This window comes from Magallana gigas, chromosome 2, assembly GCF_963853765.1.
Source record: "Magallana gigas chromosome 2, xbMagGiga1.1, whole genome shotgun sequence".
NCBI classification, from domain to species: domain Eukaryota; kingdom Metazoa; phylum Mollusca; class Bivalvia; order Ostreida; family Ostreidae; genus Magallana; species Magallana gigas.
Genome location: NC_088854.1, coordinates 30,401,269 through 30,418,370, shown reverse-complemented (window position 1 = coordinate 30,418,370; position 17,102 = coordinate 30,401,269). Strand labels below are relative to the sequence as shown.

Genomic DNA, 17,102 nt, shown 5'->3' with positions numbered 1-17,102 from the left:
AAAAGACTGTTGACCGGTGACGTCACATTCCGCGAAAACATGTTATTGATTAGAAGGGGTATAACAAAACAGTTGTTGACTGCGTCTCGGGCAACAGTTGATCTGTCGGACCGGCTTGCAAACTGTTGCCTGCGGCCTTCGGCCTTGGGCAACAGTTTATGAGCCGGTCCGACAGATCAACTGTTGCCCTCGACCCCAGTCAACAACTGTATAATATTGTATTTTGTTTTCCCTTGGACTGAAATGTCACACTTTCATTGGTTTAAACATAGCACGTGATTGCCTCATATATCTCTATATTTATTCGATGAGAAATAATATTAGGCAATATGGCCGTCATTGGTCGACGCTTCGCTTACTCATTTCGACATTTCATAGACATAAACTGCATACCGTAAGTTCTTAAAGTATTTAGAGTAATTGCCCTTTGAAATTCGTTAAAATTAGAGTAGTTGCCCTTAGAATATTGACGTCACATTGTTTTGTCTGGAGCAGAACAAAATGGCAGCGTCGAAATTTGCTCAAATCTCTGCAGAGGAAAGGGAGAACTCATTTAAAAATGAATAGCAACAAAACATTGCAAGTAAACATGGGTGAAGCAAAGATTTTTAAAAAGTATTTGAAAAGTGATATTGAAAAATTTTGAAGAGTTTAAATAAGTTAAATTGAACGAGATGTTATGCATCTTGTACATGGCTTTGCGTTGATCATCGCTATTTGTGAATAAATACATGGTCCTCGGGAAAACAAAACACTTATTAGGTTAGCTACTGACTCACTACGGAAATATATTGGGTTGATCAATCTCATAGATGGCGAGGCGAAGCCAATATATTTCCGTAGTGAGTCAGTAACTAACCTAATAAGTAATAGTATGATACTGTATCATATTTGATAAATAATATGATAGTGTATTATGTGATACAATATAATTTGATACAACATTGTATCATATCAAATGATACAATATCACGGGATAAGATAAAATATTTTCTAATACAATTATTTTATACATATTGTATCATATGATACAATAAAATATATTACAACATCATAAAATACTATTTCATGTAATATTATAATATATGATATAAACCAATATCATATTATACAATATCGTATGATACGATATTGTATAATATTACAATATCATTTATACAATTTCATTTGATATAATTTTATATGTCAGAAACCAATATCATATTATACAATACTGTATGATGCAATATCACAGAATATACAATATTATATCATAGAATGCAATATTATATTTTGCAATATCATATGTAATAGTATAATGTGATTTAATAATTACTTTATAAAACAATATAATATTATACAATATTGTATCATAATATACAATAATATACTGAACAATATCATGATACAATATCATATCATAAATATAAAAAAAATACAATTTTATATCGTATCATATAACGTTTTACAATATAACATGGTATTATATTGTCTCCTATTAAACAAGAGTGTTTCATATCATACAATACTGTATCATAGATATCATGTTATATCATTTAACAACATCTACATCTATCTATCAAGCAGGTTTGAGTGAGGTGAGGTAGGAGATTTCTTTAGCATCCTTGATAATGCAGATCAGGCTCTGCATCTGAAGCAACCTCTGCGTTTCATTTATAATATAGTTAAATCAACTATGCAAGCTATCATCTATAAAACATGTGACCTGTTCCGAAAAACTAAACCTCATCAAGCATCATAAACCTATGGCTCAGATTCAGCATTCAAGCCTGCCAGCTGCATCAGTATCATAAGACGCACCATCCATGAAAGTTTGGTGAAGTTAGGACCAGTAATAACTAAGATATCATCATCAGAAGGCACCAGCAATTACCTCCTCAGGCATCCCAAACCTATGGCTCTGATTCAGCATCCCTGCCTGTCAGGTGCATCTGTATCATAAGACTCACCATCTATTCAGGTTGGGTGAAGGAAGTAGTAATAGCTTAGATACAGGACCTGCACCAAAAACTTTAACCAGCTCCGGACGCCAATGCCGGGAGTATAGCCCTTGCTTTCGTCTCGGTGAGCTAAAAAGGCGAAAGCGCGAAGATTCGAAGGCGATAGTGCGAAGTTGCAAAGGCAAAGAAGCGATAGTATTGTCACTTTTTCGCCTTCGCAACTTGGCACTTTCGTCTTCGCATGTTCGCGCTTCGGCGTAGCATCTTTTATATATTATATATCCTCATTGTGTATGAACCTGTCATGAATTATACTTGCATTGAGGATTTCCACTATTACAAACTGCTGGGTATGCAAGTGCATTACGCGGAATTAATGATGAAACCAAAATTATTTAAAGTTTACTCCACTGTTAGGAATTATAACCAAGCTGAAGTTAGTAGGCACTGACAGCAGCCATTACGCCAGTAGAGGTTAACAGCCAATAATGAAAATCGTCAAAGTACTGAGAAAATATATTTTACTTTATCGTCGGCATACTTTAGTAAGTTTAGTTAATACCAAGATGATAAATGCAACAATAGTTTGCATAAGCATGTGTTACTTTGGATACAATAAAGATCGTGTGATCAAAATCAAGGGGGATATAAACCCCCTAACATGGGCCCTATCCTCTTATCAACGCTTTAAGAAACAATCTTTTCTTATTATAATCGATCAGTATTTATTATGTATTAAGATTTACTATAGTCAGGTACTCTTCACACATTTGCTCTAGAAGAATAAAGTTTATTCATGATCACAAAGACAACATTACAACAAATGTTTAGAATATTGATGTTCATGTATCACATAGAAGAAAACAAAACTAACGCAAAATGATTTTTTAAAAATCACTTTTCTCACGAAATGTAAATAAGAAGAATTCTTAAACATGTATCATTCTAAGATTGACAATTCATTCACCAGTGAATATTGCTTATTATTCTTTCATGATTATTGTTCGTTAATTATCACACAATATCCTCATTGTGTATGAACCTGTCTTTATTTGCGTCATTTCCCGTCGTATGTCGATGAGAGAAGTGACGTAACTGTTAACAATCAATTTACGGCAATATAAGAGTGTTTTGTGTATGCCTGCTACGGATATGAAAAACTACATACAGCGATTTATTTACAAATTCGGTGTTTATAACTTCAAAAGCAGTTGAACAGAGTAAAAAATTAAGCAAATTTTAAAGTCATATCTTGGATACGGTGTAACCAATTTCTATTCATGTTTACGGGGGGCGGGGGGGGGGGGTCATTTTTCTATGGGGGTCATTTTTCTTCATGTTTAACATGAAGAAAAATAACCCCTGGGTCTTTTTTCTTCAGAAAAATCCAATTATTCTTCAGCTAGGGGGGTCATTATTCTACGTAGAAAAATGACCCCCGGTCATTATTCTACGGGGGTCATTATTCTTCATTACACCGGCGTAGAGCTACACCTGGGCGTACGACCTTTGGTGAAACGGGCCCCAGAGGAGTAGCGATAACAAGTATTTTGTACATGATGGGCAATAACCTATTTACCACTTCAAGGTGGGTGCTGAAGGGCTACATTTTGAAATGTCTTAAGAAGTCCTACTGCATCTTTGATAAACTTTCTCTATACCACCCTAAACAAAAGAGATTGGAAAACTCATGAATACACAGATTTTCAAATGACCTTGACCTTTGACCTTTATGTCATTTTGATCGGCCAAGGAAGACGCTTCCATCCCAAGTGGTCCGAAATCTCTATGACAGATAGTAAAAAAGTTGGAAGTGATTTAATAGAAATTTAAATACTTTCAGGGGCAATAACTGATAAAAGGGGATCTTGGACCCTTTCGATATGAATAGACTGAAGGAGCGTCTAAGTGAACTACAGACGTTAGTAAAGGTTTCAAGTCTCTATCTCTTATGGTTTCAGAGGAGTAGAGATAACAAGCATTTCCTTCTCAAAGGGCAGTAACTCTGTAAGATCTTTGACACAGGAGTTTTTTGACACAGGGTCATTACTTTTAATGAGCAATTACATCAAGTTTAAATTATTTAGATAACCCTGATAACAAATAAGTGACTCCGAGGTAAATAGAAAAAAAGAAGAAGAAGAAGAAGAAAAAATCATTTAAAAAAACTAGACACGATCTCGTTGCGAGCAACGAGGAGGTCTTCCGTCCGATTTTTAGAAGAGGAAATGACCTTGCCTTTTATTTTCATCAACGAAACATATCAGGAAATGCAGATGTGATCTAAAAGAGCGATGGATGAAGGATTATACACCCCGTTGGATCCCTAATTTAAAGGACCAGCCCCATTTTATTTCATATCAAATTAGGTCTTTTGACCTAATAACAGGTCTAATGACCTGTAATAAAAAGAAACCGAAGAAAAAAAAGAGGGTCTGCCTTTGTAAACGGAAGACCCTAATAACAATAAGAATAGAAAGGTCGTCCGCTTAAGACGGAAGACCCTAATAATATAAGACTGTTTTTGTCTAAATCTTAATTGAAGAGTGTTTTTCAACTTGTACTACAGTCCAACAACCCTTTTATGCTGAATATTTTAGTTAGAAAATTAAATAAAAAGGAGAGAAAGAAATAGAGAGAAAGAACAAATCTTGGCTCCGGGGAGATTAGAACACACAGCCTTTGCAGGTGTCTCAAAACATGGCTGACGCAAAATTATTCCCGTATTTGTCTTTGAATTTGGGACGTTTCCGACCGGGAGAGGGGCTGAATTTTTGTATAAGATGAAAAACAACGTGTAAGATGTCCGACTATTCAGGTTTGGTAACCGTGCAAGGTCATTTGAAATATTGATGCGTGTTTGTGTCTGGAGGGGGGTGAAAAGACCCAAGCTTGATTTTCGTCTTCAATAAATTCGAAAATAAAATTTTGAGGTGTGGATCTCGGATTCGGTTAACAACAATTAGGGGAAGTCCTAAAACAATGACTGATGCATTTTACCCATGTATTACGTGTATAAACTTCGGAGGTTTTTCTTAATCCCGACAGGCAACAGATTTGTATCAGTATATAGACATGCACAAAAATAAGAAAAAAAGTATACCATCTTTCATAACCATGACTTTTTAGCGTTGACTTCCAATCAGTAAGAAGACTATCATTAAACAATGCATTCAAAATTATTTGAATCCATAGACATTATCCCGTAACTTGATATAAAATATGTCATTTTTTTGGACGCCAATGTACATTTAGCTTCTACCCACTTTACTCCGTGTTACCTGTACTAGTTCTTATTCAAATGCTAAAACATTTGTTCTTTAGAGAGAGAGAGAGAGAGAGAGAGAGAGAGAGAGAGAGAGAGAGAGAGAGAGAGAGAGAGAGAGAGAGATTACAGTATTTTATAATGTTCAGGAAATCAATATATAAGCAACCTAGGTCAATAAACGCATGTATACATGCATGTATGTATCTATATATGGGATTAAATACTAAGCAGTCCTCCTTTTTAAGCCGAGTAGAATAACGTGGGTGCATTGCTAAATGTTGTGAGCATACAGTCATTGAGATGGCGGCATTTCTTTAATGCCTGCAAAGCGACCCAGCGAACTCTAATGCGGTCGAACTGCATGGGCACTTCGGCGGCATGTCTTTGATGTCGGCGATGCAAAGAGCGTCGGAATTTAGAGAGCTGCTGACAGAAAAGAGCTAGATATTTGTCCTGATAACAATGCCGCTGTTTTTTTTTTTATTTATGACAAAAATAAAACGGAAAACATTCAAATTCATCATTTTAAAGATAAAACCATTAATCAAAACTCAAATAAGAGAGAAAAAAGATTCGGCACTCAGGGACTGAACCCGGGTCGCCTTGGCACAAGTCCACCACTCTAACGACTGAGCTACGCGGACCCTCGCTTCAGAACTTTGGAGTCCAAAATCTCAAGAATGCGTGGATTGATTTTAAAACGAATTTCATATTCAGAAGTTTTGAGAGCGGCTCTATCGAATGAAAAAATAAAAAAAATTCAAATCCAAAAAATTAAAAAATTAAGGTTTTTCATTTCCTTCCGGTGACAACCGGAAGTGACGGCGGACGTTCGGATATGCGAAGGGCACTGCGGCCGTTTACTCTCTCCCTTCTCTGAAAATTTCAAAGTCCTACCTTGAATACTTTTTGAGAAAAATCGTGAACAAGCAAAAACATAAAATTTTTAATATCTCGGTACCGGAAGTGACGACTAAAAAAATCTCGTGTAATTTTCTTACAAATTTTGTCATGAATAAGATCTGAAAGTTTCATGAAAATCGGCTGAAGCGTTTTTGAGTAAACGTGACAGAAAAAAAAAAATAATAATAATAATAACTAGACACGATCTCGTTGCGAGCAACGAGGAGATCTTCCGTCCGATTTTTAGGATACGGAATGACCTTACTCTTGATCTTCGTCAATGAAACGTATCAGGAAAAGGAGGCGGGATCTAAGAGTAATGAATAAAAGACTATCTATCCCTTTGGTGTCCCTTATTTGAAGGATCAGCTCCTTTTCATTCATTTTAGTTAAAAAGGTATTTTTGTGTACCGCTAATAAGTGTTTAGAAATGAATTACCATTTTTGAGATATCTGGGAAAATCGTTTTGATATCCGGTCCTAAAACTCATTTTAGGATCCAGATAACAAACAATATATGGTTGTACATTGTTAAGCACATTATTTTAAGCATCTTTTGTTAAATACTGCTTTCCAGAACTTTCCTCTAATTCGAGATATTGAGGATCAAAGTGATGGAGATCTGGCCCCTTAAAATCCCTAATTACATAACATAGGAGTAAATGATTGCCATGTATAGGTGAATAGCGTTAGAATGAACATAATTGCTTCTATAACGTATCACAAAATATTTCACAGTTAAAAGTTATCATTAAAGACTTTAGAGCCCCTTCAGTCCCTTATTTGAAGGGCCAGCCCCTTTTTCATGATTTCAAATGAAAGCTGTTGTCAATTCAAACACATTTCGCTCAACAAGTAATTACAAGTTTTGTGCCGTTCTCGAGATATCTTTAAAGGGTCGTTTTAGGGACCGACCCTGTAACTCCCTTAAAGGACCGCATAACAAAGAATAAATGGTTATACATTGTTCAGCTCAATATTTTGAGTATCTTTTGTTCAATATTGTTTATCAAAATTTTCCTCCATTTTGAGATATTGGGCATCAAAGTTTTGGACTTCTGGCCCCTTAAATCCCCTAATTATGTAACATAGGAGTAAATGATTGCCATGTATAGGTGAATAACGTTAGAATGAACATAATTGCTTCTATAACGTATCACAAAAAATTTCACAGTAAAAAGTTATCATTAAAAGACTTTAGAGCCCCCTCAGCCCCTTATTTGAAGGGCCAGCCCAATTTTCATGATTTCAAATGAAAGCTCTAATCAATTCAAACACATTTTGTTCAACAAGTAATTATAAGTTTTGTGCCGTTCTCGAGATATCTTTAAAGGGTCGTTTTAGGGACAGACCCTGTAACTCCCTTTAAGGACCGCATAACAAAGAATAAATGGTTGTACATTGTTCAGCTCAATATTTTGAGTATCTTTTGTTCAATATTGCTTATCAAAATTTTCCTCCATTTTGAGATATTGGGCATCAAAGTTTTGGACTTCTGGCCCCTTAAATCCCCTAATTATGTAACATAGGAGTAAATGATTGCCATGTATAGGTGAATAGCGTTAGAATGAACATAATTGCTTCTATAACGTATCACAAAATATTTCACAGTAAAAAGTTATCATTAAAAGACTTTAGAGCCCCCTCAGCCCCTTATTTGAAGGGCCAGCCCCTTTTTCATGATTTCAAATGAAAGCTCTTGACTTTATAAAGATTTTTTTTTCTACATGTTATAACAAAATACTATCGAGGAAAGAGATATTGAAAGAAAACCACGTAAAATCACGACGCTTTTTTAACCGTAATTTTCGAGCTCGGGCGAGCTTCGGCGCTTTTGGTCACAGGAAAATATATATACCACATGTCAGATCTACAACCTTTTGTCTACAATCCCTGAAATTTTGAACTCAATATCTTAAATCGTTTAGGAGTTTACCCCTGGACAAGCCGACCCTCTGAAAATCGTTAAATTGTGAATAACTCAAAACCGGAAGTGACGTCATCGGTAAAAAAAATTTCCAATAAGGTTCAGATCACTATCTTTCAAATCTAAAAGTTTCGCGTAAATCGGTTGAACAGTTTCCGAGAAATCGCGTACACAAAATTTGTAAGAAAAAAAAAGAAAAATAATAATAAGAAGAATAGGGAAAAAGAAACCGAACGAAAACAATAAGGTCTTCCGTTGGAAACGGAAGACCTTAATAATAGAGGAAAAGAAACAAAGCAAAAACAATAAGGTCTTCCGTTTCCAACGGAAGACCTTAACAAGAGGTCTTTAACCTGAAAGGTGGAAAGACCAAATAAGAACCAAAGCAAGTATAGAATTCTTCATTTTGATTCTGATAAGCTCTAATATTCTTGTTTAAAGTCAACACGTCTTATATATGCATTCTGTGTACAAGATTTCGCCAATCAACGTGGACTAAAACTAAACATTTCCGCGTTAGAATTATAGCCACGCATGTGATGATGTCTGTTCATCTATTAGTAAATATCTTACATTTTCAATTATCTTATGGCTGTATTTAAATTATGTATTGATTCTAAGACATTTTTCAATAACGGTAATTGGCAGATCATAAAGATACACTGTTTTAAAAATGTTGTAACTGATTTATGTAGATATCTGAGTGCAGTGATATTTTTATACAAATTCATTGTTACTGATTGTTGTTGATGTAATCTATCTATATTTAAAAGTATTTTACATTATTTTATTCATATTTAATTGGAATTCAATCTATCTATCAATTAGAAGGGAGTGAATATTTTATGGTACTGAGCTAGTGTAAAAGTTTGTCTTCATTACTACTAAAAATAATGTGTAATACCAAATACTACTAAACATTTAAACGTAAGTGCAAAACGGATTTTATAGACATTGATTATCCATTTTGTGTCATGATTTATGCAAACACTAGCTCCTGATTTGAATTCTAATTTCTTATTTTTGAATGAAATGGCATATTTATTTTTAACACGACAAACGCTTACACAATTATTTTAATTAAGTTTATTTCCTCGATGTCTGTTATGTAAGCCTTGCAAGTTTACAAAGCCATTAATACACTCAGACGCATTGAGCTTTTATTACTAGTATTCAGTCTATCAACTGCATTTAGAATTTATTTGCAAAGAACCGAATCACGTTTCTTGATGAAACAAAATGAATGTTTTGGAATCAAAATTTAATTTATTAATTTAAAATGTATGATAAGATCTAATATCATTGTTTGTGTAAATAAATATTTCTACAAATTAAAAAGCCGTCCGTTTGTTGCAATGAATTATGTAGCAAAAACTTTCGGATAATTTTTTTTTTTACAATATTTTAAACTTCTACTTTTAAGTTTTAGATATTATAAAAATTATTAAGTTATGAATTTTAGGTTCCTGCTGTCGAGAAATGGTTAGACCTAAAAGTGCTAGCCGTTTCTCGACAACATGAATCTAAAATTTGCACTTCTATTTTCTATGCAAATTGCTCTATAATGCAAACGAATTTAACATGGTTCTTTAATTTTACTCTAAGAAACATTTTTTGTTTATGACACGCATTTTGATTAAAACCTTTCTTTTCCGAGCCCCTGCTTCCTTAAAAAAATAAAACACTGCAGCGATAAAAACCATAAATATTAAGTGCAAGGGTTCAACCGAAAGTAAAGTCAAGATAAATGAGCTAAATGCGCTTGAATTTGCGTTCTGCGATGAAAACCAATAGAACATACATTATACTAAGGATGACGTTTAGGGAAAATCCCATTGATGATGATAATAAAACCCCCTTTTATATGCAATAGAGCTTCGATTGTAGTGTTATTTTTTATTTTAGACAATTTAACGTTTTATTTTCATATCAAAACAAAAACATGTCAGTTTAAATCAGTTTTTTTAATGTGAGAGACATTTCTTTACCAGTCCAAAGTTGTTTTTTCAGTTCTATATGTATAAATATATTTTTTTAGAAATGGGGTAAGGGTAAAACAAATAAAACGTCTTTATTATACATATAATTTTCAATGAAAATATAACTTACATTTACCTCCATAGACACTAAAAATATATATGTAGTCCTTGCCGATTGATAGTTTAAGTGAACCTTTTTACGAATAACGTACAAATTTACAATTTATATATAAAGCAAGCTCAGAAACATATGGTTGTAAAGTAGACATTTATGACCTTCTTTTATAAATTTTTATAATGTTAACGTGTGTAGCTGCGCAGTTCTAAGTGATGAAAAAGCTGTATTATGAAGTTAACTCATCATCTTTCAACAAAAGAATATTCTGCTAGTTTTAAGCAAAAATAAGAATAAGAAACCATCAACGTTTTACACCATTAAACTGTACAAATTAAAATGAATATTTTGGAAAAAAAACGTTTCTTAAAACACACCCTTTGTTTGTTTTTTCGTTTAATCATTTTTGTCAATAAGTTAGATTTTTTGAACCAGAAGAAAAACTGATGTTTTTGTTGAAACAATGCCAAATCTTACCCCCCAAAAAAACTTACTTAAAAAGGTTGGCACCTACCTGAAATACTAGTAATGTCAATTATCCAAAAACATCCTAAGAGGATCCTAAGAAGTTCATTTATTTTATTTGTGACCTGTGTCACATGCCATTTTTTGGAAATGTGGGGTCCCAAACATAATTGATAATTTTCCTGAAATCATTGCCTAAATTTGGCATGGATATCGATTATTTGAAAAAATCAAACACATATTTATCGATAAAACTATTATTTAGTTATGATTTCAAAACAATATGAAGTTGAGCACACGTACAATGTAGTGACTATAAAAGGAATATACGAGTCAAAGGTTATAAAACCTTTTATGCCCATGCATTGATCTTAACAGTTACCAATAAAGCTTATTCCATTAATAGACTTAAATCTTTTTGTTCCATCTATGAACTGCAGCTTGTTAATTTTTTACCTTAAAAAACAACTAAATGGTCATTGACGAAATAATGTCATTTATTAATGACGAATCAAAAACTTGTACAAATAAACCACATCACAAACAGGGAGATCCCTGACAAAGTCAATACTTAAACTTATTAAAATGACTTATGTAACAGGTACTGTGGGATCTCCCTTATTAGTTAAAAAACACCTGAACAAATATTGAGATCACCCGGTAAAATATAACCAAAAATAGTAAACAACAATGGCAGGGTGATCTCCCTTAATATAAACATGTAAAAAATTAAGGTTGCATATACAAAGTTCTGCCATAAATCTAATAAAACCATGATGCACACAATGTAAACATTAGAATGGATTTCTGATATTGGCACAAGCTATTATGACTGTTTTAAATTATAAAATTATTTGGACGGTTAGATGGGGATGGTGGTGGGTTAAACTTTACAAAGCGATCAATATCTTAGATTACTGAAACACGTCTTTCTGACACTTGAGTTTAAAACAAAAGTTATATACACGTGATCGAAATACTCTCATTTCATTGGCTAATGACAAGGTACAAGCACAGGCATTTATAAATAGATACATGATGGACAAATTAGCTAAAAATAACCAATAAAAACCGGAACTTAAATTAGAATTTCTAAAAATAGAATTAACGATACAATGATGACATAAAACATATTATTTGGCAATAATATTTCAGCTTTACTGATGGCTTCAAATGCGCGTGCATAATGAATACAACAGTAACAGCAAAAGATTATTACAAAATTGTCGAGCAATCAAATTATAACGCAAATAAAAAAATAGTGATGCCAACTTTCTAGAACACTGGATTCAAATAGACTAATAATGTCTCATATAAAAGTAAAAAGAGTAGGAGTCACATCTCCAAAAATTGAGATATAACATGAAATAACCTAAATTTAGGCCAAAATTGGAGTTCATTTTTTCGTGATTTCCACGAAATATAAGCTAAATATGCCAATATATATATATATATATATATATATATATATATATATATATATATATATATATATATATATATATATATATTTATATATATAAATGTATTGTTCTAAAATTGTTTTCAGAACAACATGAATATATCGTAATACACAAACTATCTGAAAGTTTAGTTTGCGCAGAAATTTAGAAGGCTAAAAAAACAGTACTCTAAAACTACTGAGTTATGAAAATTGTTCATTTCTTGAAAACTTTCCGCCAAAAAATATAGTTCCTTACTAAACTCTGTAAATATGTCATTCTCTTTTAACAATATTATTCAATATGGTTTATTTGGCATTGTAAAATATAAATATGCAAATAGCATCAATATATGATGCAAAATTTTTAGACAAGAGGTGATATAAAATAGTTACCAAAAAAGAGAGGAGCAAACCTATTTAAACTTACCCATTATAGTATCCTTAATGTTGTTGTATCGAGAACTTCTTTGGAGGTATACCGTTGAAATCTGAAGACAAAACATATTTGAAATTACAAAAAAATGGCTACCAGATACATCTTGGGAAGTTCTACAAGAATTAAGTAACTACATATAAACTCGCAAAACTTGGAAAAGAATAAGAAAAAAACATTGAAAGATACAAAATATCATTGTAAAACGAAAGACAGCAAGAAATCACAATTTTTTTCTTCAAATTCTAACGACATTGAGATATCACTCTGCACACAGTCCTTATGAACGATTAAACTAGTGAATAGAAGAAGCTACAACTGACTGAATATATCGCTTTGTGTAATAATACAAAGGTGTCAGTTACACTTACGATATATTCACGATACTATGAATTTTTTGTCTATTTCCATTTGATACAAATTCAAGAATGCTCTATCTCCTTCAAATCAATTCAACAGTTTACTAACGGCCACAATGATTATTTATAAAATTTAGAGCACATTTATTTATTCTTTTATCAATTTGTAATATTCTATCTCCAAACTCACTAAAATTCTTCAAAAATGTTTAGATATTCAATGTAAAATGTTCTATGTGCATGTTAAATGATTTACATACTACAAGATGACGACTTAAATCATTTAAATGTGTGATTGATAGATTAAAAACATGACTGTGTAACCTCATAAATGCTGACTCGGAAACTAACTGTTTAAGGCGACACTGATTGGTAAAAATCATTTACATGGATTGCATTTAAAAGGAGCGACATTTTTCACTGAGAGTACCTGTGTTCTTTAGAATCAAAATGAAGACCCCTTCTGGTGTATTGATTCTCATGATGTCTCTGGTAGCCATTGCGATGGGTAAGTTCAAACAAGGTTTTTGTAAGATTTGGCCTTTTTAAAATTGCGTTTTTCAGCAAAAAATTCATTTTTTCTGATTTAAAAATTGAACTTGTTAGCAAAATGATTAAACAAAAAACTAACAAAGAATGTGTTTTGAAATTTCCCCCCAAAAGTATTCATTTTAATTAACACAGTTTAATGGTGTAAAAATGTTGATGGCAACAAATACAAACAGGTTTGTTTTTGCTTAAAACTAGCATAAGTGTCTTTTGTTGAAAGATGACTTCATAAAACAGTAAATATACATAATTTTTATTAATATATTAGCGAATGTATTTTTTAAACAAACGTGTATTTTTTTTAAAAATCAATTTATTCTTTAAGTGGTATGTGACACCTGTAAAATATAAATGATAAAAGTACATTATAATCGAAATACTTTCATCGGTCTAGAATTTCGGAATTTCAATAAATTTGACCGATTCGAACTCATGACTTACATAACAGTAGGTAACGCTCTTACTCATTGCGCTTCGCTGTTAGGTTCCTGATTTGGAAAAGAAGGAAATATTTAAAATGATAACTGATTTTGTTGTTTATTTGTTTAAATTATTTGATTTTTTGGCAAATTGACAACAAAATAAATTAAAACAAGAGTAGCTTAAAACGAGGAATGATGAAAACGCACTCGACGATACTTTGATGTGAAAAAATAGTCGCCTCATAAATTTTTGTAGGACGTGGCGGTGGATACGTCGACGATTATGACAGAGGATATGGCGGTGGATTGGGCGGTAGATATGGCGGTGTATACGGTAGATACGGCGGAAGATATGGCAGAGGAAACGGAGGTGGATTCGGCGGTGATTTTGGCGGTAGATACGGCGGTGGATACGTTGGTGATTTTGGCGGTGCATTAGGCGGTGTTTTTGGCGGTGGAATAGGCAATAGATACGGCGGCGGTGGTTAGATCGGTGTTTATGACGGTGGCATTGGTTAAAGATCGATGCCTGTGGTGGCTACAACTGCGGATATTGACTTGCTTTTTACCGAACCAATGAATCAATAACGTATACTTTACATTACAACTTTTAAATCAATGATCAGTTTGTTAAAAAACACTACAGGTGTATATACTTTGGACAATTTTCTTTTATATTATGAAACGTCAATAAGGTTAAAACTTTTAAGTATGCTTTTATCTATAATTTTTAACAGCCTTTGTATTGAATAACATAAACAGAAATGTATCGACAATTTGAAAATAAAGTGAACGAATTATTGCATCCGCAAGTTACATAGTTCTTCAAAAGGATGTGTCGATTGTTTGTGTTTTTCATAAAAAAAAAAACCCAGACCATTTCAATCTTATGGTTCACTAGAATCATTAACACCTTTAGTATTTTAAAATCAAACCTTTAGAAAAAGCAATACACATAAGAGAATTAATGTCACATATGTATGCATTGGAAATACAAGTACAGTCAATCAATATTGAATATAGTTTTTTCCTAATAAGGCCAGGAATGCAATACCAATACAGTAATGTACTCCATATCTGTCTGGTGAAGAGAAAGTTTATAATTGCATCAATCTTCACCCAATTTACTTAACACATGATATATATCCAATCGAGGGTTGTTTAAGAATTTCCTAGTAAAACTTTCCATTCCACAAAAATAAATCAAACACTTTCATAACAATTAAGTGCAAGAGTTTGTCAAAAGTGATTTTAAGGTTACTATATTGCGTTTTGAATTAAACATAAATGTAATATACATATATCTAATGTAACCATGTTAGGAGCATTCCTTTTACTGATAATATTATTAAACATAGGTAATCACAGATTATAAAGCTCACCGAGACGAGCCATCAGCTTTATGAGACCACCTTTATCATTTTATATGAAAATCATACTTTATGATCTTGGATATTCATGGATACTGTTTTGATACAATATCGTATATCATCTTTAAAAAATTGTATGAAAATCATATGCTTATTTCATACGGCATTATAAGATACAATGTTTATCAATACAATAATATAAAATGCAATATTGCATCCTATCATACTTACAATATATATCATATCATACAATAAATTACTGTAATAAACAATGATGAGATATGATATTGTAACATATGATATGACATTGTATTGTGTTATTGTTACAGTCTTTGTTTAAAATAACTGACAACAAAGATATCTGTATGGTTCGTTTAATCGTATCCGGACACAGTGACTTTAAAATTTGCAATGTATATTTAAGCCCTGAAATATCATAAAACAATAATATAATTTATATCAAAATATAACATTAGTACAATATATATGTATTTCCATCAAGATAATATTTTTACATTATCTTACTGTAATTGTACTTTAAACATTTAGCGGGAGGTAACTCTTATAATGTACATGAATTACATATCTCCAAAATAAGTCATAAAATATATTAATCAGATAAAAAATATTCGAAAACACTTTTTTACCATTCTATGGGAACAGGCTCATAATACGTACACCGAATGCGTGGTGAAATTATATTGACATTGACTGATTCTGTAATACGAACAGAATAATTCTAAAAATATTTATTACTGAAATATAATCTAATTGATCTTATAAATGACCAATTTAATCAAATATCTGATCATCATAAAATTCTTATATACAATTGATTTGAGAATCAATTAATACTATAATAAATAAACCAAATATTGATCTTTATAATCAACACTGTATTCCATATAAAAATATCTTTTCATTCCAATTCATTCATACTCATTAGTTTGTGATCATGGACTTAATTAATGTTTTCTGCAATTTATAATAGGATAATCAATTTATTAATAGTAAGTGTTATAGGACATTAGTATACTTAGTATAACTTACCAGAAAAAGAGCAAGGTCTGGTCCAAAATAAAATTACTTCTCTATATAAATATATAGTCTGTTCTGGTCAATGTCCAGACAAAGATTGTCAAACTTGGCGGTAAAACACATAAAGCAAAATATACAAACCAACCAAATTCAACCTGACACAAACAACCAATAAAAACCAAGATCACAAATATCCACTGACCAACTCATGATCAAGCACTGCCCTAAGGGTATATGTACATGTGTATGAATTAAAAGTGGATCTAACTTTTTATATGTGTAATGTTTAGATGTATTAATTACAATAACTTTATTTATTTATATTACAATAACTTTATTTATTTATTCAAATCAACAATTTTCATACTCTTACATTATAAATAATTGTATTTTATCACATAATACAATATCATAATATATACTATAATACTATATAATACATTGTTATATTCCGTAGTATATTCTCACTATATAACTCTAACTAGACAAATAGTCAATAATTGTAATATTAACTCGTCCGAAAAATATTGACCGGTCAATATTTTTTTGATATTGACCGGCTAGGAAAAATATCTAGACAACATTCCCTCTATTTGAAATTATCGACTCTGATTTGTTGATTAGTAAACGATGACGTAAATAATTCTTTGCGACTCCAAAACAAGGTGACGTCATAATAGACAGTCAATCAAGGCAAGTAAATCACGGACGCGCAATGCGACGGTTTGCTATCATAACGGATATAAGGATTTGCTTATTACTGTGAAGTAAAATCAGGTAGAATTCTTGCGGTCGGAGGAATATCACCAGTGACCTTTTGATGCTGAGGATATTTTGGAAATGAACTTTGCACAAAATTGAATTTATGAATTCTTTGTTGAGTTGAGAAA

At 32.0% G+C, this 17,102-nt stretch overlaps 1 long non-coding RNA gene across 1 annotated transcript; it reads right to left on the bottom strand.

Moving 5' to 3' along the window:
• Nucleotides 1–15,495: 15,495 nt before the first annotated feature.
• Nucleotides 15,496–16,464, bottom strand: LOC117691786 (uncharacterized). Its single transcript, XR_010710226.1, has 3 exons — nucleotides 16,225–16,464; nucleotides 15,822–15,891; nucleotides 15,496–15,600 (listed from the first exon to the last, which is right to left on the bottom strand). It is a non-coding gene; the product is annotated as an uncharacterized lncRNA (long non-coding RNA).
• Between the last annotated feature and the right edge of the window lie 638 nt (nucleotides 16,465–17,102).